This window comes from Bidens hawaiensis, unplaced genomic scaffold (genome assembly GCF_021521415.1).
Source record: "Bidens hawaiensis isolate Kalapana, Puna unplaced genomic scaffold, B.hawaiensis_p1.1 tig00017953_1, whole genome shotgun sequence".
Taxonomy (NCBI): domain Eukaryota; kingdom Viridiplantae; phylum Streptophyta; class Magnoliopsida; order Asterales; family Asteraceae; genus Bidens; species Bidens hawaiensis.
The window spans coordinates 291,277-313,236 of NW_027492712.1; positions in this window are offsets into that span (position 1 = coordinate 291,277).

Sequence of the window (21,960 nt, forward strand, 5' to 3'; positions counted from 1 at the left end):
TATAACAACTAATTAAACCTTAAATAATATAACAAATTGTATTTTAAATATAAAAACATATAAAATAAATACAAGTGATATTTATAGTTGCTCTAAAAGAGTTGTATAAGAGTGTAGTAATCAGTGTTAACGTCCAATAATAAACCATACGCTTATTAGTGGGTCATACTAGTTCTTGATCGGTGTTAGTGTCTCATTATAGCATCTATCATGTCACAGTTGCTCTAAAAGAGTTGTATAGGAGTGTCATTAGTCATGGTTAGGTGTTAACGCCCGAAACACACCATACTTTCGTCAATAGGCCTTATTTGGCTATCATTAGTAATAGACTCATAGTTAGATGTTAGTGTCCCTTAGTTACGTCATAGTTGCTTTAAGAAGTTTGTATATGACTATCATTAGTCATACTTAGATGTTAACGCCCAAAACATGTCATACATTCATCAATGTGCCTTGAATGGTACTAGTGGCCATTATACCATCTATCATGTCCCCGTTGCTACAAGTGGGTTGTATATGAGTGTAGTGAGCCATAGGCATAGTTGGTCGTCATACTTTGCATTAATGGGCCGTCTTTAAAAGGGTTGAATATGACCCATTGTAGTCAGTGACCCATTGTAGTCTGTATCATATCATAGTTGCTCTAAAAGGGTTGAATATGAGTTTAGTGAGTCATAGTTTGGTTAACGCCCAACAAAATGTCTTACTTTCATCAATGGGCCTTATTGGATCTTAACTGGTGTTTATGGCCCATTATAGCATTTATCACATCATAGTTGCTCTAAGAAGGTTGTATAGGAATGTCATTAGTCATAGTTAGATGTTAATGGCCGATAACATGTGATACTTTCATCATAGGTCTTACTGGGCCTTGTTGGTGTTAGTGGCCCATTATAGCCTTTTTCATGTCATAGTCGCTCTAATGGGTCATATTAGGGCTTGAAATCTCTTAGTGGTCTATTATGGCATGTGATATGTAACATTAGATATTTAAGGGTTATATCGTGTTATAGGGAGTCATATTAGACCATAATAGACAAAATCAACTCATACATGTCCTAATGGATCATATTGGGCCTTGAAATCTCTAATGGCCCATTATGCATATAATTTTAAATTGTGTCTTAAGAGGTACAACTCGCATAACCCGTCAATATACATTAAACATAGGGGTGGAAAATGGGTTGGGTTGGGTCGAAACCGGTTATGGGTAGGAACGGGTTATGGGTCGAAACAGGTCAGGTCCAAACGAGTCAATAAAAGGGGTTGTTATGGTTCGGGTCGGAATGGGTCAGGGTCATAAGGTTAGGGTCATAACGGGTCCGGGTCAAAAATGCTTAAGGTTGGAACAGGTCAAAACGGGTTTCGGGTCGATTTTTTTTGAACAAGGACTACGGAGGAAATGTTTAGTTTGTTTACTTTTTCCGTTTTCTATTTATAATTTGACTTATGATTTTTTTATTATTATTTTTAAATATTTTCTTAAATTGTGTCTTAAGAGGTACAACTCGCCTAACCCGTCAATATACATTAAACATAGGGGTGGCAAATGGGTTGGATTTGGTCGAAATGGGTTGGGTTGGGTCGAAATGGGTTATGGGTCGGAACGGGTCAGGGTCGAAACAGGTCAGGGTCGTAACGACTCAATTAAAAAAAATCGTTGGTGATAATAAGTAATGTTAACAGTACCAAAAGTCCTAACATGTATCCACACATCACATATAATATCCGAACATCACGTATAATATCCGTAGGAACTTGTATTTTAATCAAAGATAGTACATATTTTAAAACTTATTCATAATTCATTATCAATATTAGAAACTTGCACTTTGATGTGTATTGGTGTCCAAATCCGAGCACTTGATCTTCGGCTTTTCGCTTCCATTTGTGGGCTTCGCCTAAAGCAATCCAATACCAAATATTAGTTATTGCCAATATTTAAATATTATATATAAATAAGATATTAAACCCGGAGTAACATTAGTCAAAATATTAAGCCAAACCAGGTCCAACATAGTCTATGCCGGCTACCGTTATGCAACTCCAAAGATTCAATTTATTATGTATCTTAACTCGCCCGATTGATCATAAGCTTTGCGTACCTGTTTCTAATCAGCATGATTAGAACCCATCAACATAATTACAACCCATTTAAATTAATCTTAATGCTATTTCATGTCTCAACTAAAATTCAACTTTAGAAACGGTTACAACTTTTCAACATATTATTTACAACCCGTTTAAACAACTTAACGAATCATTTCTCTAATTAAATCATGCTACTAATTTAATATTCACCAACGAGTCAAATCTTCATCTAGTTACTATATTATTATTATAATCGACAAGCTGGTCTGAAACCCAAATCAAACCGTACTACACAATGCTAGTACTATTTATATTCTAGACACGAGTAATTCCCACTTAGACATTTGGTAGGGTAACCTTCAAAATGTAACGAGTTAAAACAACCAGTACGCACTAAGTATAGTCAAAAGAATCAACTTTCAATTAATGGGTCAAGGCGGCCCGTATCCATTTGATATTCATAATAAATCAAAACATACTAATAAGACTTGTAACTTCTTAAAATAGATGTAAGATAAACTTACATTTGTTCGTAGGAGCTTGATTACACTTCGTCCATTTGACTCGTTGGCTTCCAAGCTTCAACATACCTAGCTTGTTAAAGTCAACTTTCAACAAGTTAGAATACATAATGTGGACACTTGGCATTAGTATTCTTTATATTTTCATACCATTCTCATTCATACCGAATAATTAACAAGCCAAGAATCATCAATGTGTTCATCAAGTTATCAGTTAAACATTTTCAAGTCATTTATCCACTTCCCCCGTTTTAACGGTTAACTCAGTACATATACGACTAGGCTCTACTTAGCAACTTCATACATTATGGCATTAATTTACATTAAAGCAGTTATGTCATAATCTCTTCTAAACAAGTGCGCATACCAATTATTATTATGAAAAAAACTATTTTCAGTACTGCACCTTTTGTGCAGCACCTATTCACCTCAACTTTTGACCAGTTAAAAGTCAGAACTAACTTAATATGCTCAAAAGTAAAATGTAGTAAACTCACAGAGGTTTCCAAACATATAAAGCTCACCTTTATCGGAGCTACGGTTTATTATATGTGATTTTTAGCAAAACAGGTCAGCAACATATTTATAGTCAAAACAGCATGCTGAATCTGCTGTATTGCTCTAGAAACTAACTGTTTTGAACAATATTTCATCCGAAACAGCTTTTCATATTCACATATAAAACGTAGTAGACTCAAGGAGCTTTTCAAGAATATAAAATACATCTTTCTCGGATTTTTATACTATTTTATATGATTATTCAAAGAACAGGACAACAACATAATTTAACTTCAAACAGCATGTTGTCATCATTTTAATCTACTGCTTTGATCCGTTTTAAGTCTGAATTAGCTTATCGTGTTCAAAGATGAAACCTAGTACATCAAAAGAGGTTTTCAAGCATGTATAATACACATTCACCCAATTTTTCTATGATTTTATACGAATTTTATTGACAACAGTAATATGAATTTCACATCTTAACAACGCTTTTAATTCCTTGTTGGTTGAGACATTTTCACAAACACCTTGTGTGCATTCATTTGAAATCATTACTTTAAATCTCTACGCACGATCAGAAATGCCTATTTGCTCACACATTTTAACAATGACCTCTTATGTTTGATGCATTACAGCAATCAACTTATGTGTACAGATTATAATCATATAACCACATCCATAAAAGATCTCTAATTTATCAACTGTGTTCATCAAATATGGTATCTCTTGAACACAGTTTGACACTACTATGATAGAATCAACAATTATAACTAGTAATAGATCACATAATCAATATTATCACTATCAGTTGATCAATAATCACATAAGGCACGTACTAGATCATCATGCATGAAGTCTAGATAACAAAGCCCCAACTTTAGGGTTAGAAACACTTACCCAATAATCGATCTACTGGACGATGATTATGTATTTTCTAATGCTCGATTTGATAATCGATTTGAGAAGTGAAATCATTTGTTCTCCTTCTTGCTCGTTCTCTTCTTCTTGCTTGTTTTCTTCTTCTGTCCACACACACATCCAGAACATCCAAAAATATACATCACCCACCCTTTTGTTTTATTTCCTCTTTGACCCATCTTTGGTTTAAAATCCATATTTATAAAAATCTTGAAATTTGGGATGTTACATAATTGTTGTTTAACATCGAGTTACAGACCAATCAATAAACGAGAACGAATCTGTCAACCAACTGATCTCAACAAAACTCAAACCCTAACATTTTTTTGATATCTCTAGGGTTCTAATTAATCATGTTGAAAACCCCCGTTAGATTTGATCGCAGGATGGTTGATGAAGTTTGGAGCAAGAATCAAAGTGATGAAGAAGAGTAATGAGCTTCAATCGATGTTTATGGATTAGGTTTGTAATTGTTTGGAGGTGAAGGTGATGATACTTAGGAAAAATAAAGCGTTTTAGCCAAATAAAATTTGATCACACAACCTCGTATAAGTGGCCATATATTTTAAGCGTTTTAGCCACATTACTAATAAATACAATGGTTTTTCGTCATATTTCGCCACATTATTAAAAATGTGGCTAACAAATGTGACATTAGGCCAATAATGTAATATAAGTGGCTATATCTTTTACCTTTTAGACACACCTCTTATCAATACAGTAGCCGTTCGTCACATTTGACCACACTATTAAAACATGTGGCTAGTTAAATGTCACAGTTTGTGGCTAATGCATGTGTTTTTGGTCACATGTATCAAAGATCAAACAAACTATGACTGTAGGTCGCATTTCGCCACACGTTTTTATAATATGGCTAGCTTTTGTCACAGTTTTTTTCAAAGTGTGGCGAAAAGTACCTGAGTAGGTATAGAATGGTCACATGAAGAATAACATGTGTGGCCAAAATATTCTGGAAGGTTTTCAAACATGGTCAAATACCTTTTAGCCACACATTTAAGCCGAAGTGTGGCAAATCGCCCAGACCAAATGTGTGGTTGAAGGTCAATATTCACGTAGTGTACGTTCGCGGATATTATTAGGATATGTTCCCTACTTAAATCATACCTTTCATCCGTACTATAACCATACATACCTTTCTTTATATAATCATACTTTCGTACATACTCGTTTAATTACGTAATTTCATACATACATATTTCATACTAGGCATAATACATATTACTTCCCTTGTCGTTACATGCAATATCCGAATATTGTTCACGCACCGACAAGCATTCATTAATAAATACTATCACATCAATAATTATAGCATACACTTACCATTTAAGGTACGTGTATTAACATTCATATCGAGTAAGCACACAGCCCCGAAAACAAGACAAGAAAGTGAGGCTAAAAACTCACATGCGTTCTGTTAGGTTCACCGTTAATGGTTATTCCTTTCTTTAGCTGTGCGCGACTAATTGTATAACAATTACACGTATCAATTAACTATCAGTACCCATATCGTGTTTTCAGTTTAATTATAGCCCTTAATGAACGGGGGTCTGGGGGCAGCGCCCCTAGCAACGGGATTCTATGGGCTGCAGCCCCTAGCGGGGTCCAAGGGGCAGAGCCCTTGGCTGGGGTTAAGCTGCCTGGTCAGCTTGGGAAAATTTCATTTTCATTAACTGCCTTAACAAATTTTCCATTAGAATTCTATAATAATATTTTATTGTTAACTCGTTAATCCTTTAAGGTATCTGATATACATCTATTTATACATCTCGAATCCCTTGTAAAGTTATGTTTACTTAATGTTTTAAGTTCGTTTAAGTTCGAGTTTTGTTTATCTTTTATTAATTTAGGTTTTGAGTCAAGTTTTATATATTTATCGTGTTTTAACTCTTTTGATGTCTTGCATGTGTTACTTAATTCTTTCTATCTTTTCATGCGAAGTTTAAGCACGTTTTGCCCGTTAATGATTACATGATTGTTCCATTTAGTGTTTCGATTTGTTTTCATGTAGATGGTGATTTGTAAGTCAAGAAAATGAAGGTCTATAAGGTTCTAAACGTTACTTGAAGTTCAAGAAAACATGATTAAATAATAAATAAAATGCATAAAAGGAAAATTCCCTTTTTAGGGCGCCGCCGCACGCGAAGGAAGGGTCCGCACAGCGCCTAGGCCTTCTGGTCAGCCAAAAATTGCAAAGCCCAAGTCTGTTTCTTGTTTTATATAAAGGATTGCAAACCTAGCCGATTGGAAGCACATTGGCAGCCGATTTCAAGAGAGAAACCAAGGATTTGAAGGTGATTTGAAGCTAGGAACTAAGTAGGATCAAGAGAGCTTTCATCCGGGTGTTCAAGGATCAATCGCAAAGGGTTTTATCGCTCTAACTTTCGTTCCTTGTTCATTATTTGTCATGTCTTTCCTCTTTGCTTTTAAGACTTGTTTAGGATTGTTTTTAATAATGATTCTAGGCTAGACTTCATGTCTACCTAGGTTTGATGAACATGTTTTTGACTTGATTCTTGCTTTGGATAATGTTTTGATTATGGTTTCGTTTTATTAATAGTAAAAGACTTGATTTTTCTTTCATAATGCATATGAGTGTTTATTATCTTGATTGATTGTTAACTATTGCTTCACATGGATTTTGTTTTCTATTGATTGTGTTCTTTAGATCTTAGAGTTCATGTTTAATCTTTACTTGGTGTTTTGATTATTATGGTTAAATAGGCCTTTTAGATCATAGAAGCTTGTTGATAGTTGGTTAGGGTTTTAAATGTTTTGCTAAATTCCAATAGCTGTAAGGTGAGGAATTGTTCATGTGTCTTGGTCAATTGCATGCTAGGATAGTTAGTGACAATATTCTTGCTTATTGTGTTGATCCATGTTCATGATGTCATGTTTAGTTTATCAAGTTATCTAGGGTTTAGTGTTTCGTAAGATTGCTTGCCTAAGATACTATTAATTAACCCTAATTGATAACTTTTCGGAAATCAATATAACTGATTGCTTAATAATCTAATAATTATCTTTGGGATGTCGTTTGATTCAGTCAAGGGTCCTTTAGGGTTTGTTAAATGAATACGTTTAGAAATCAGTTTCCATAATCATGTTATTTTTTCATTGCTTGATGATTATTGATGCATGGGATTCTTACCTAGGTAGATTCCTTCTCTATTTGGTTCTGATCTTGTGTTTGGTTGTTTGTTTCTCGTTTACTTGCTTATTTGTTTTCTTAGTTTAATATTAGTTTAGTATTAGTTTTTAAAACACCCTTAAAACATTAATAATAAATAGTCGTGTCGTAAGTCGGTCTAATTAGTTAATTAACGTAATTTATAGAGTCCTGGGGGTTCGATATTCCAGACTTACTTTATTTAGTACAATTGACCGGTTCACTTGCCGGTGTTTTGTTTAGTTGAGTCTTAAGTCTAGTTTTTATTACTTGTTTAATTTAGTTAATATTTATTGATTGTTTTTAGCACATCAGTATCTTTCGTCAATTAATAAAGTCCGAGGGCTTCTATGTAATTAAATCATTTTATTCAAGTCAAGGGATCTTTCTGTCATTCCTTCAAACTCTAATTCGTTATCAGTTTCTTAACGAATGGGACTGATTCTTTGCTTACTAACTCGCGTGTTCTTTCATAACGAATGGACTCATTCGTTACCTCATAATGAAAGAACCTTCATAGCGAAAGGGTCTTTTATAACGAACTGGTCTTTATAACAAATTGAGGTTTCATTCGTTAGTTCTCCGTTAATGAATTGCTTAACGAATGAAGCTCATTCGTTATTCATTCTTAACGAATTAGCATAGCGAAGAAGCCTAACGAATGAGGGCTTATTCGTTAATTCTTCGTAACGAATTGCATAACGAATGGGGTTAAATCGCCAATCTTTCTTAACGAATTAGCATAGTGAATTCATTATACTTCCTAGGGTTAGGTCAGAGAACATTCTCTGACATTCCTTCAACCTCGTACGCCGCCTTTCCGGCGCCGTCATGCCGGAAAAACGTGCGGTGGCCGGAAAAGCGTATTTTACACCGTTTTCGTCCCGTTTGATCCAGATCTGAGCTAGGGTGACATGAAATCATCATCTACAAAATTAACTTTTTGTTTATTAAGTGAAACAACACTCATTAACATGTTAAATGATAGTGTAGTTGTGTACAAATAACGTACCTTCATTTTCATTATAAGTTCCATCTTCAATCTCATTTTCCACTGCATTCTCATGTTCCACTTCATTCTCGTTTTCCACTTGGGATTTCAAGTTGGAACAAGCACCCAAGAATATATCGATGGCTGGATTACTATACCAATGGAATTAAAATTAAAAGGAATCTCAGCCTATTTAGGCTCAAAATACAGAAAGCGGTGCAATCAGAGTTATACAAAAGAAGAAAAGGTAATGGTTACATTAACTAATATCATAATTACGAGTGAAATGTAAAAAATATATTTATGATTACATTTAATTTTGTAGACATGGATAAATAATCTGAACAAAAATCTTGGAGAATTCAAGAAGATAGTTGGTGATATAAAGGAAATGGTCAAACAATGAGAATCTAACTATTTGCGGAACGATGAGATCAAAGAAATGTGTAAGGCCCCAATCCCGGTGCCCTACTTTGGACGTTGGATTTACTCATAAACATAGTTCTAAATATCAGAGCTATTTAAAACATTCGCGGAAACGTTAACTTTGATCATTCGTTATAAAACATTTAATCATTTCCTTAAGACCATAACATAAAACATCGTATTCAAAACATCATTTCTTCCATCTTCAGATGTCATCTGTTCAATCCATGCCATGTGCCATCCTCATGCCAGCTCAATAAACATATATACCTGCGTGCATACTAAAAGTCAGCTACGCTGAGTGAGTTCTAGTTAATCAGGCAACATACAGTACATTCGCATAATTACTTATATACTTATACGAAGATACATATTACATACTTAACATATTCATCGTTCTTCCATACACATACTTTCATTCTTTCTTTATTTAACATACACAATACACACATAACTAACCTTACATTATAAAGAGCATTTCACCCCTACATACCTCGGATATTGTTAGTCCGGTACCCTCCATCCTCGGATATTATTAGGGTCCGGTCACCTTCCATCCTTGGATATTATTAGGGTCCGGTCACCCTCTGTAACATCCTGAATATTATAATGATAAATAAAGAAAGTTACGTTTAGTGATTTCGCGTTATTAATTAAGTAATATCGAGTAAAGAACGGATCATGGACTTAGATTAATTAAGGTGGGTTAAATGGGAATGGGCCTTAGGTCCATGGGCTTTAAGGGATATAAATATCCCCTAAACCAACCTAAAACCCTAAACCCTCATTCATTTCCATCTTATTCTCTACACAACTCAAAACACACACACACCCTACACCACCATAAACCTTACGGCCGAGAGGGAAGAGGGAAAACGAGATCGAGCAAACATCCGTTTGTGGTAGATCTTTGGTATACGAGCCATACACGAAGATCTAGAGTCCATAAGCAAGCTAACCGAGACCGAAAGGTAAGCCGTTTTACTATAAAGTTTACGTTTTTAGTAACGTTTAACCTTGAAACTTAGAACGGGTATAGATCGGATACAAATGAAATGTAAAGTTGCGAACTTGATGCTAAAACAAACTCGTTAGACCTGCAAACATGTGCGGCTCGTGTAAAATGAACCCTAGATCTAGTAGTAAACGTTTAAGCCTTAAAGATTCATGCTTTATGCTGTTACGTGTTAAGTTTTATCAGAAAATGAACATAAGAATGTTTGCGGGTTTGGTTAAACTCGCGTTCAAGGCTTTCGTGATGAAACGATGATGATTATGGGGTTTGGGGACGAACAGTAGGCCGCAGCTGGATAACTTCACCTAAGGCCAAGTTCGCTGTCAAGGTTAACTTCGCCTAAGGCCAAGTTCGCCAAGCCTAACTTCGCCTGGCTTAAAGTTCGCCATCAGCTAAGTTCGCCCTATATGTTCGCTTCCTAGTTAACTTCGTTGGATACATAAGTTCGCTGGTTATAAAAGTACGCTGCTATATAACTTCGCCCAAAGCTAAGTTTGCTTAAGGTTTAACTTCGCCAAGTTAACTTCGCCTAAAGTTAAGTTCGCTTAGAAAATAAATTAAAAACCTAATGGAAAATGTGTTAAGACAGTTAATGTAAATAAAATTTTTCCAAGCTGACCTGGCAGCTCGGCCCCAGCCAGGGGCTCTGTCCCTTGGACCCTGCTAGGGGCTGCCGCCCCTGGACCCCGGTGCCAGGGGCGCTGCCCCCGGACCCCCGTTCGTTGTGGGTTATATAAAGATAGAAATACAACATGAGGAGTAGTAGTTAATTGATACATGTAAATATTATACAGTTAGCCGTGCACAGCTCAAGAAGGGAATAACAATTAACGGAGAGCGTAACAGGATTCAGGTGAGTTTCTAGCCCCACTTCTGTGTTATGTTTTCGGGGCTGTGTGCATACTCGATATGTTTGTTAGTACACTTATCCTAAGTGATAAGTGTATGCCTTATATGAATGATGTGAAATGTATGAATGATTGCTTGTTAGTACGTGAACGATCTTCGGATATTGCACGTACTGTCAGGTTGTAGTGTTACGTATAAGGTAAGTATAATGTATTTGCTTATATGTATGAATGCGATAAAGTTAACAAACGAAGGAAAGGCATGGTTGTACGGTAACGAAGAGGGACCAGACCCTAATAATATCTGTGATGTTAGGGACCAGACCCTAATAATATCTGTGATGTTAGGGACCAGACCCTAATAATATCTGTGATGTTAGGGACCAGACCCTTATAATATCTGTGATGTTAGGGACCAGACCCTTATAATATCTGTGAGGTTATAGGGCGAAAGGCTCTTTAAAACATATGATTATGTATGTAAAGAAAGTATGAAGGTAAGAATGAAAGTATATGCACTTATGTGTGTATGAAAGAAAGTTAAGAGGTTAAGTATGAAATGTAAGAAGGTATTGTATGATTATGTGATTAACTAGAACTCACTCAGCGTAGCTGACTTTTAGTATTCACGCAGGTGAGTAGAATGAGGCAGGTAGCTTGAGGAGGACACATGACAGAGTTGGACGAAGCTGACATCTGAAGATTTTGCTATGATGTTTTATTTTAAAAGACTATGTTTTGTTTTTAAATGACTATGAATGCTCGATAAGACAAGAATTATGGTTATGGAATGTAATGGTTTGAATGTTTTTAATGTTCCGCGAATGTTTTAATTAACTCTGATATTTAGAACTGCGTTTATGAGTAAATCCAACACGAAAGTAGGGCTACCGGTAACGGGGCCTTACAAGTTGGTATCAGAGCAAAGTTCGAGAGATTTAAGCATCCTACATGATTAGACTTGAACAGAGAATGGGATTTAAGTAAGAAAAGAAAGAAGATGTCAGTTCAAGAATGACATGTGTCGCTCAAGCAAGCTCAAGTAAAAGTAAAGTGAATATGATTAAATATGTATGTTAATGTTAGCTTAATTGCTAAATAAAGGATATGTGAACGATAGGGATAGGGTTAATCAATTGTTTTGATTGACTAACTGTTTAAGTAGAACAAGCACAAATAGACTCATAAAGGGAAGTGTATAGGAAACGGAAAGTAACGTGATCAGCTAATCACAGCTGGCCACTGTTATTACCTGTTAGCCTTACTATCCTTGTACTAAATAGTTCCTTGAGTGATGATGTTTGTGTTTTCCCTTTTAGAATACGATGGCTGGAACAGGAGGAAATGTGGAAGCGGGAGGTCGAAGACGCGGCAGGCCTCGTCGTGCCCAACGACCTTCGGTAGAAACAGCTTCCGACACCGAAGCTGAAGGAAGCGCAGCTGGAAGAAACCCAGAGAACAACGAAGGAGTCCAACTGGATCCCGTGATTCAAGCAGCTATTGTTCAAGCCGTAGCTACTGCTGTGAAGAATATAACTCCTGGAGGGTCTGCTGGAAGTCGTGAAAGAACTGCTGAAGACGCAGGTGGTGATGGAAGGAAAGATGATGAGAGGGAAAAGAGTGATTCAAGTGAGGTAAGGTCTGTGAAATTTGATGATAGGAAGAGGGGCCGAGGCGGTTGCAACTATAAGTCCTTCAAAGGTTGTGACCCGCCTAAGCTGATTGGTTTAGGAGACGCAATCGCTACTCTTAAATGAATAACCGCCATGGATAATTAGCGAGTGCCGTCCCGACCAAGCGGTAGGTTATGCTACTCAGTCATTCGAGGATGAGGCTATGTATTGGTGGGAGAGTGTAGAGCAGAGGAAGACCCGTGAAGAGATCAAAGCGATGAAGTGGGAGGATCTGAAGGAGTTAGTGATGAAGAAGTTATGTGCTGACGCCGAGGTTGAGAGGGCGGAGATGAAGTTCCTGAACTTGAAAGCTGGGACAATGACACATCGTGAGTACACCACCGAGTTCAATCGAATGTCTAGGTTGGTGCCCGATATGGTCAACACTGAGGCTAAGAGAATCAAGTGTTATGTGAGGGGATTACCACAGAGAGTCCGCATGTTAGTCAGAACAAGTAAACCTGCTACTTTCGATTCTGCTGTCGAACTCGCAGAGATGGTCTATGCAGACCTGGCTGCGGATGATGTGGTGGTGGGAGACGAAAAGAAAGATAAGAAGTGGGTTGCTCCTGTTAAGCGACCCGGTACTCAGTTATGGAACTCTAAAGATAAGAAGCAGAAAGTGTGGGAGAAGAGATCGTGTAAGACCTGCGGAAAGATGCATGGTGGTGAGTGTAAGTGGAGTAGGAGTTCTAAGGTTTGTAGCAAATGTGGAAAGACTCACGGTGGAGAATGCCGGATGGGGTCTAATGTGTGTTATAAGTGTGGGAAGGTAGGGCATTATGCCAATGAGTGCAGTGCGAAGCCAGCATGTTACAAATGTGGCAAGACAGGACACATGGCGAGAGAGTGCACCGATGGTGAGGCTGGAGGTAGTGAGAAGAAAGATGCTGACCAAGCAAGGCCGAGGACTAGGGCCTACATGTTGACCCAAGAGGAAGCCAAGCAGATTCCCGATGTCGTCACAGGTACGTTTCTAGTAAACGGTATTTCCGCTTCAGTATTGTTTGATTCGGGTGCGAACAAATGTTTCGTAGCCACGCCGTTTAGTAAATTAGCTAAAATGAAATGTTGCCGAGTATCCGAAACCTTTATAGTAGAAACCGCTAGTGACACTTCGATTAAAATAATGAAAGTGGTTAAAAATTGTAAGATAGAATTAGAGGGACATGAGTTCCCTGCTACCTTGTATGTAATGACCTTAGGAGGGTTCGATGCGGTTTTGGGAATGGATTGGCTGTCTGAGTATGAAGCTCAGATAGTGTGTAAGAGTAGGATAATAAGGTTAAAGTCCTTGGATGGTAGTGCGGTGACGGTTTATGGTGATAAGGAAAGTTATGGGCTTAATGTCATTTCGATGATAAAAGCCGAAGGATTGTTAAGGCGAGGGTGCGGTGCCTACCTGGCGAATGTCGTCAACGCTACGGCCGAGACGAAAGAAATGAAAGATGTTCCTATTGTGTGCGACTTACCCAGAAGTATTCCCTGAGGATCTTCTGGAGTTGCCACCGGAGCGAGAGATAGAATTCCAAATAGATTTAGTACCATGAGCCCAGCCTGTCGCGAAAGCGCCTTACCGTCTAGCGCCGTCCGAGATGAAAGAATTAATGTCCCAACTGCAAGAACTCCTCGATAAGGGTTTTATTAGACCAAGTGTTTCCCCGTGGGGCGCACCAGTGTTATTCGTGAAGAAGAAGGACGGAAGCATGAGAATGTGCATAGATTATCGCGAGCTGAACAAGCTTACGGTAAAGAATAGATATCCTTTGCCAAGGATTGACGATCTGTTTGACCAACTGCAGGGTACAAGTTGGTTCTCACGGATAGATCTCAGATCAGGCTACCATCAGCTAAAGGTGAAAGAGGCAGACATCCCTAAAACAGCGTTTCGAACGCGGTATGGACACTACGAGTTCCTCGTAATGTCATTCGGTCTAACAAATGCTCCCGCAGCATTTATGGACATGATGAATATGGTGTGTCAGCCCATGTTGGATAAGTCAGTTATTGTTTTCAACGACGATATACTGATTTATTCAAAGAGCGAGTCTGACCATGCCGAGCATCTGAGAGAAGAATTGGAAACTCTGAAGAAAGAGAAGTTGTATGCTAAGTTTTCGAAATGCGCGTTCTGGTTGCGAGAAGTGCAATTTCTTGGTCACGTGATTAATCTTGAAGGGATTACCGTGGACCCAGCTAAGATTGAGGCAATAACGAATTGGAAGACTCCACAGAATCCGACTGATATACGAAGCTTCTTAGGGTTAGCTGGCTACTATAGGAGATTCATCGAGGGTTTCTCCAAGATAGCTGCACCGTTGACCGGTATGACCCGAAAGTCGTAGTATTCAGTTGGGGAAAGTTTCAAGAAGAAGCCTTTGAGGAATTAAAGAAGAGACTCACGCAAGCTCCAATCCTTGCTCTACCCAATGGTGACGATATATAACAATCATATCTTCAAACTATCACCTGGTGGTACATGCAAAATCCGAAGATCGTTCATGCACCGTCAAGCATTCATTCATACATAAATTATATAAGGCATACACTTACAACTTAAGGTAAGTGTATTAACTAATCACATCGAGTATGCACACAGCCCCGAAAACATAACAAGAAATGGGGCTAGAAACTCACCTGATCTTGGTTGTGTCCGCCGTTTAAGGTTATTCCCTTCCTTTGTTGTGCGCGACTAACTGTTTAATAGATACAATATTAAATATTGCTCTAGCCCTTCTTACTGCTTACTTAACTAATCTTAAGCGTCTAAGCCGATTTTACTCCATTGAGTCATTACCCGGTTAGTTAATCATTACACGTTAACCTTTAAAGGTATCTTTCATAAATTAATAAGGTCCAGGGCTAATATGTAATTAAATCATTTATTCTAAGTCCAAGGACCTTTCTATCATTCTTTCAAACTTCTAACTCGTTATTCAGAATATATCGAACTGGGTGAGTAACGAATCACCTGATTCGTTATCTGATTCGCTATCTTACATTATCTGATTCGTTATCCTAGTCTTTAACGAATGTCCACATAACGAATTGGCCTTTATAACGAATTAACCCTTATAGCGAACTGGACTCTTTATAACGAACTGATCTTTTATAACGAACTGGCTTTAACGAATGATCATAACGAATTGCATAGCTAATTGAAGCTAGTTCGTTGTTCTTCCTTAACGAATCATCATAACGAATTATTTAACGAATCGGAGCTAGTTCGTCATTCCTTCAATAACGAATCAGTTCACGAATTAAGGCTAGTCCGTTAACGAATTACCTTTAATTCGTTAGTTTCACATAACGAATTAGGGTTAGGGTTTTAATATTCTTTTCACCCTTGTATACGCTTTTCCGGCGCCGTCATCGCCGGAAAACCAGGATCTTACCCCTTTACCCGTTTTTCATTCCAAACAACTTATTTATGTTGAAGTTTACATCTTTCTCACATAATAAAATCCGATTTACTATCCTACCAAGTTTCATGCGAAACCGACTTCGTTTACCCATCCTTTTCATAAACCGAACACTACTCATTTTACCCGAAACGAACCAACTAACTCGTTTACTATCAAGTTCGTTACTTTATCAATAATCATGACCCGATCTATCATCCTACCAATTTTCATGTAAATTCGTACACGAAAAGTAAACATTTTTAACAAAAACGTACCTTTGAGGTTTTTGTATGAAATCACTCGAGATGCTCAAAACCATATCAAACGAACTCCGATTTGAGTGATTCAAGCGGCCATGGAACCGTCTAGCCCCTATCTACAAACCCATCAGCTCACCTTCTCCGGAAACCGCCGCTACAGTTGCCGGAATCTTCACTTTTGAGCTGCTATGGTTTTGCTGATAAAAATCAAACTTTCCGACCTCTAATCGAAGATCTAATCGGTGGAAATCTTCATTTATATACCATGAATACTCAGTTAAAATTTGTGACCGATTCGACGGCTAGATCTTCGGGAATCTTTGTGTCTTTGTGGGTGGTTTTCTCAAAAAAGGGAATTGGGTTAAAGTGTGTGTTTTGATGGTGTAGGCTATGGTGTGGAGATGTATGAAAATGAAAAGGATTAGAGTTTTAAGGTGTATTTATACTCCCTTATGCCTATGGACCTTAGGCCCATATTTCCTTTTTGGTCCATAATTAATTACATCTAATTAGCCTAAATATCCTTCCATCTTTATTACTTTATTATTTCTCTACAAACTCAAGTAACTTCTCCACCAAAATTAAATAATATATTAAATATTATTTTTCGAAATTTTGGGATGTTACAAAATGTGTGACAACTGGAAGAAAGAAATTTTTTGGAAAGAAGTTTTCAAAACTGAAAATGTTGAAGATGGAGATATTGGCCATGATATTAATGAAGATGATGTAAATGTGATTAGTTTGAACGATGATGGTGGAGTAGTGGAAGGTATGAAAAAACAAATATGTTTTGATTTACATAATTACTCTACAAGATTAAAAATAAACCATTTTGATAATGTTGAAGGAACAAATGTTCAAGATCCTCCCTGTAACAACTCGGGTTTTCGTATATATATATTTTTATTAAATACCCGTCTCGTTTCGACGTTCGGGTTATTTTGTTAATTAAAATTTCACGTTTATTGAAAAGATTAATTATTATTTTATTACTGTTTAAACTATTCATATCAAATATATTTATTATATTTTTCTTGTTTTGACATTTTAACCCAAAATATAAACTTTTAACCTCTTTTGTAACCATCCCCAAACCTCAGGGGCTGAAATGTAAAAGTTTGTTATAACCCGTTTACATGATCCAACCCGAAATTCAAACCCTAACCCAAAACCCGATATCCTATTCGTGAACCCGTTTAACTGTGGGAATGTCTTGGCCCTCAATCCTCGCTAGAAACACGGAAATTGAATCAATACTCGCGTTGTACTTACCATTTGCGGCTAAACCGACAATTCTAATTATGTTAATTCAAATCAAATCAAGATCTGCATTGCGTTTATACCAAGCCGACCCAACATAAATCAATATACAAGCAAATGTTCATAATAACTCAATTCAACCCACATTTAGCATCACCTAACCCTCGCCGCTGAAACCCATTGATTAATTAAGTTATCGTTAGCCGTTTCTTGCTCGTTCATCACCTTAAAGCGCCGGCCCTGTTTTGATCTTGTAAACCCCCGTCCGATCTTCGTTTCAGGTAATTAAATATATGGTTAGATTCGAGAGTTGGTGCTGATCAATAGCCCCAACATCAGTTTGATTGATTGTGTCGGGATTGATCGAATTGATGTTGTTAGGGTTCATAAGCAAACTGATCCTGTATATGCTTCTGTTTATAATAAATTGAAACCAATTTTATTTGTTTGTCACGGTCAGCCCAGTTGGTTAAACATATGAACTATAGGGGCAGAGGTCACAGGTTCGAACCCTGCACTATTTCTTTTTTATCATTTAATCTTTATCTTAATAATAATTAATAAAGTTTATTGTAATAAAAACCGGGTTGTAATACTCGTGTAACACTTGTTTAGTTCTCGTCTTTTACATAAAGGATTATACAAATATACTAATACTAATGTTATAAAACTTATAATTTAATTTGTGTTACTAACCAAAGTAAAACCGACATCATAACTAGTTTATTTCCGAACATTGGTTTAACCATATACATGTATATATACTTATATATGTGTATATTTTTATATATATGAGTATTAAAATTGGTTGAGAGTTTTAAATAAAATATGGTTCAAGTATTTTTAAACTTATAAAGATTTAAATAATAATAATAATAATATTTGATAAAAAATACATATTTCTTTAAAACAGACAATATTACTTTTATTTTCCCGCATCTTGTTAAGTATTATAATCACATGTACATATATATCTGTGTATAAGTATACATACATGTATATATATATATACAAAAGGTAAACTTTATAATTAACAAAACTAATAATATGTTTAAAAAGTGTATTTACTTATATAATATTTTCATTTATGATATACATTTAAAAAGGATTTTTACGAACTAAGAATATAATATGACTTATTAATTATCGAACTCGCTCATCCGATCAAGTTCATTAACTTAGCGTATCTGCATTCTATTTTCCTTATTAGGGCTTATCGTCAACGCGTGACTTCCGCTAATCGTTCTTCTTAATATTTCCCTTTAGTTTTGTTCGTCTATCGAGGTGAGTAATCACTTCCCTATTTTACTTGTTTTCAAATGTTTTGGGGACACTTGCGTACCATTTATCAAATTAGTTATCTTATTATTTCTCAAACGCAAACTGTGATCTTCGTCTTGTGTATCAATTGAATGACTGTTTGTTACTTTATATTTGCTTACTTGCTTACTTGAATCGCATTCGGAGAGGTCCAACATAATCTCATTATAATATGATCATATGACCGTCGTAGTGGCCGGAGCCCGATCGCATTGGCACTGGTTTCACCGACATCTCATTACTTGCTTAACGATTTCATTGTTTATACTCACAGATAACAGTTTTGCCTATTTTTATTCATTTATATCATTATATAGTACTACCATTTTTGTTTGTGTCAAAACTGGTGATCTACTCACTCAACATGTGTTGTTGACAAATATATATTATGTACGCATTTGCAGATTATAGATTTTGATTTGCTTATCGAACTGAAGCTCACGTAGAGATGACTTTAGGATAAAACATATACAAGAATAGTTGGTTTTGTATTTGTAATTTTCTTTATTTTGATGTATATAAATGTTTGATAATAAATAAATTAATTAGATGTTGTCGCTTTACAATTGCATGATAGTACCTTGCGAGCTGTGGCAATCAGCTCACGCCCCGATATTTCCGCCGTAGGTTGGGGTGTGACAGATTGGTATCAGAGCCGAAGGTTTAAGATAGGTCGTTAGAAAAGTCCTATAAATATGCTTAGGACCCCATACGTGTCTATTTGTTTACCTTATGTGTTATATTTAATTGTTTACAGCTTACGTAATTACCTGCTAGACTAAGTACTTATTTAACTGTTAAAGATGGTGGCGGAATTGTAGGTGGAAACACTGATACTGTTGCTATGAATGTTGAGCATGGTGGAGCATTGGAAGGTATGAAAACAACTAATGTGTTTTGATTCAAATAGTTACTCTACAAAATAAAAAAATATACGATTTTGATAATGTCGAAAGTACAAATGTTCAAGATCCTCCCGAGGAGGCGGGAACTGTTAATGATGGTGACGGAGATGTAGGAGGGAACATTGACATTGTTGCTATGAATGTTGAGCATGGTGGAGCACTGGAAGGTATGAAACAGCTAATATATTTTGATTCGCATAATTACTCTACAAAATATAAAATACAAGATTTTGATAATGTCGAAGGTACAAATGTTCAAGATCCTCCCGAGGAAGCGGGAACTGTTAAATATGGTGGTAAATTTAAACAATATTGGAGGCGGAATATAAAGCTTAATAAAAAAATGATGTCAGGAATACGGGAGCAAACGGTAAAGATTGTGGTGGGAATAATGAAAATGCATGCGGAAAAACAGGTATGTTAAGATAAGTACTCTAGTTTAATATCAATAACTTTTATAAAACTAAATATATGTATTTAATAAAGTCGAAGGTAGCAATGTTCAAGATGGTGCTAGCAAGGAAAGGAAAACTATTGATGGTTGTGCAAAGACATGTATAAAATTATTACTCTACTTTTATAATAGGTAATTATTCTATGACTTTAAAATCCAGAGGATAAAAGTTCCGGGTTTATTAAATGGGCTGCTGAAAAGAATCCATGGAATCTAGTAGCTAAAAAATCCCCTTGTATGTATCACTATACAACTAATTATTACTCTACTATACAAACTAATTACTCTACAACTGAATTATGTTATTAGGTGACAAAAAATTAGAAGTTGATATAGCGTGGATGTTAACAAATATGCCATTTCTTCAAACAACAAACATTGAATCAAAGACGACTCCAGAGGGAAAAGCAATTCAGAAAAGAATACCGAAACTAACCTCAGCATTTAATCGCCATATATTAAACGCCAAGTTGAATTGGGGCCAAAGCTCTCAGAAGATTAAATACTTATATCAAACTATATATTTGCTCCTATAGAAAAAAAGTAAGTACTCTCTACAAATTAAATAATTTTGGCCTTTTGTTTTGTTCATCTATCTAATATTTTAAAAACACAGTACATTAGTCTGTAAGTCTGTATCACTAGTTGGAATGAAAGTAATGTTTGAGAGCTTACATGGAGGTGTTAAAGTTGCTACAAACCTTATAGATTTCTAGATAGAATTACTCAACAGTGAAGAAAGTAGACGAGGCAGATTCTCAGTTAAAAGGCTTTTTTGCACAACATCAATGTTGGTATGTGATCAAACTATTACAAAAATTGAAACAATTTTAAATGCAAAAATAATTACTCTATTTATATCAATAATTACTCTATTTAAATTGCAGCCTACCGATCATTATGATGAGCAGATTAATGATGAAAGTAGACTGAAGTTCTTTAAAAGCAATATGGATGAAGTTATTCGAAAATATAAAGTAAAAATCTTAAATGGAATGGGCATGCTTTTTATACCAATGGTGATATCTTATCACTATTATGTATTGGTTTTCCACATGATCGTAGGAAAGGTTGAACTGATTGATTATAGTAAAACGGGTGAAAAATTCAAGGATAAATATAAAGATATACCAAACATCATGGTAATACTTGTTACAAATATTTTAAATTATATTGATTACCAAAGCTAAAGTCTAATATATTTTGAAAATACTACAGAGAAATACATTCTACAACTAAATAAAATCTAAGAGAAACAAACTTCATAACAAGTTAAGAGTTGCAGAAATCAAAAGAAAGGAGATGCCGTGAAAGACCGAAATAAACAAGATCGACTGTGGTGTTTATTTAATGCGGCATATGAAGACATATAAAGGTGAAGATGCATGGGTTTGTAGGTTTTCAAATGATGAAAAAGCTTAGCAAAAGCAAATCAATGAATTGAGGTATAAGTTTTTGTCAAAGATACTCTTATACGACATAAACAAAGCAAAGGATGAACTCGTGAGTAAAGCATTAAAATTTGAAAGCGTTGATCCAACGGAACGTGAGAAGTTGAATGAGAATTGTTTGGAAAAGATACTGGAGAGGCAAGAAAAGTTTGCATGAATTTGACAGCTTGTATGAATTTTTAAGAAGACTGTTTTTTTTTTTTTTTTTTTTTGTTTTGTTTTGTTTTTCTTTCTGGAAAAATTTAGATGTGGCAGGTTGAATTTAGATGTGATGACATTGTCTTGAAGCTTGTAATGTTTTTATTACACTAGAATTTGAAGCAGGTAAAATTAATCTAGTTGTATGCTTTTGTTACTCTTTTATTATATTAGAATTTGAAGCATGTAAAATTACTCTAGTTGTTTGCTTTTATTACTCTAGTTATGAAATTGCATGTGATTGTTGACTTATAAAATTGTTTGTTCAAATATCAAATTATTTTATAAAAATAACTGGTAAAATGTTTATTCCACTAGTCATCACAACAGTTACTCTAGTTATCAAAAGAAAGTTATATTGCAAACAATTACCGTGTTATAAAAAAAATTATAATTGCAGTATTTTTTTCATTCTTTCAAGCATTCGTTATACCTTTTATTACACTTTGTAAAATCTAAAAAACAATACAGTATATATCCAGTTTAAAACTATGGTCCAGGCGGATGTTTAGGAGGATAAACAGGCATTTTATT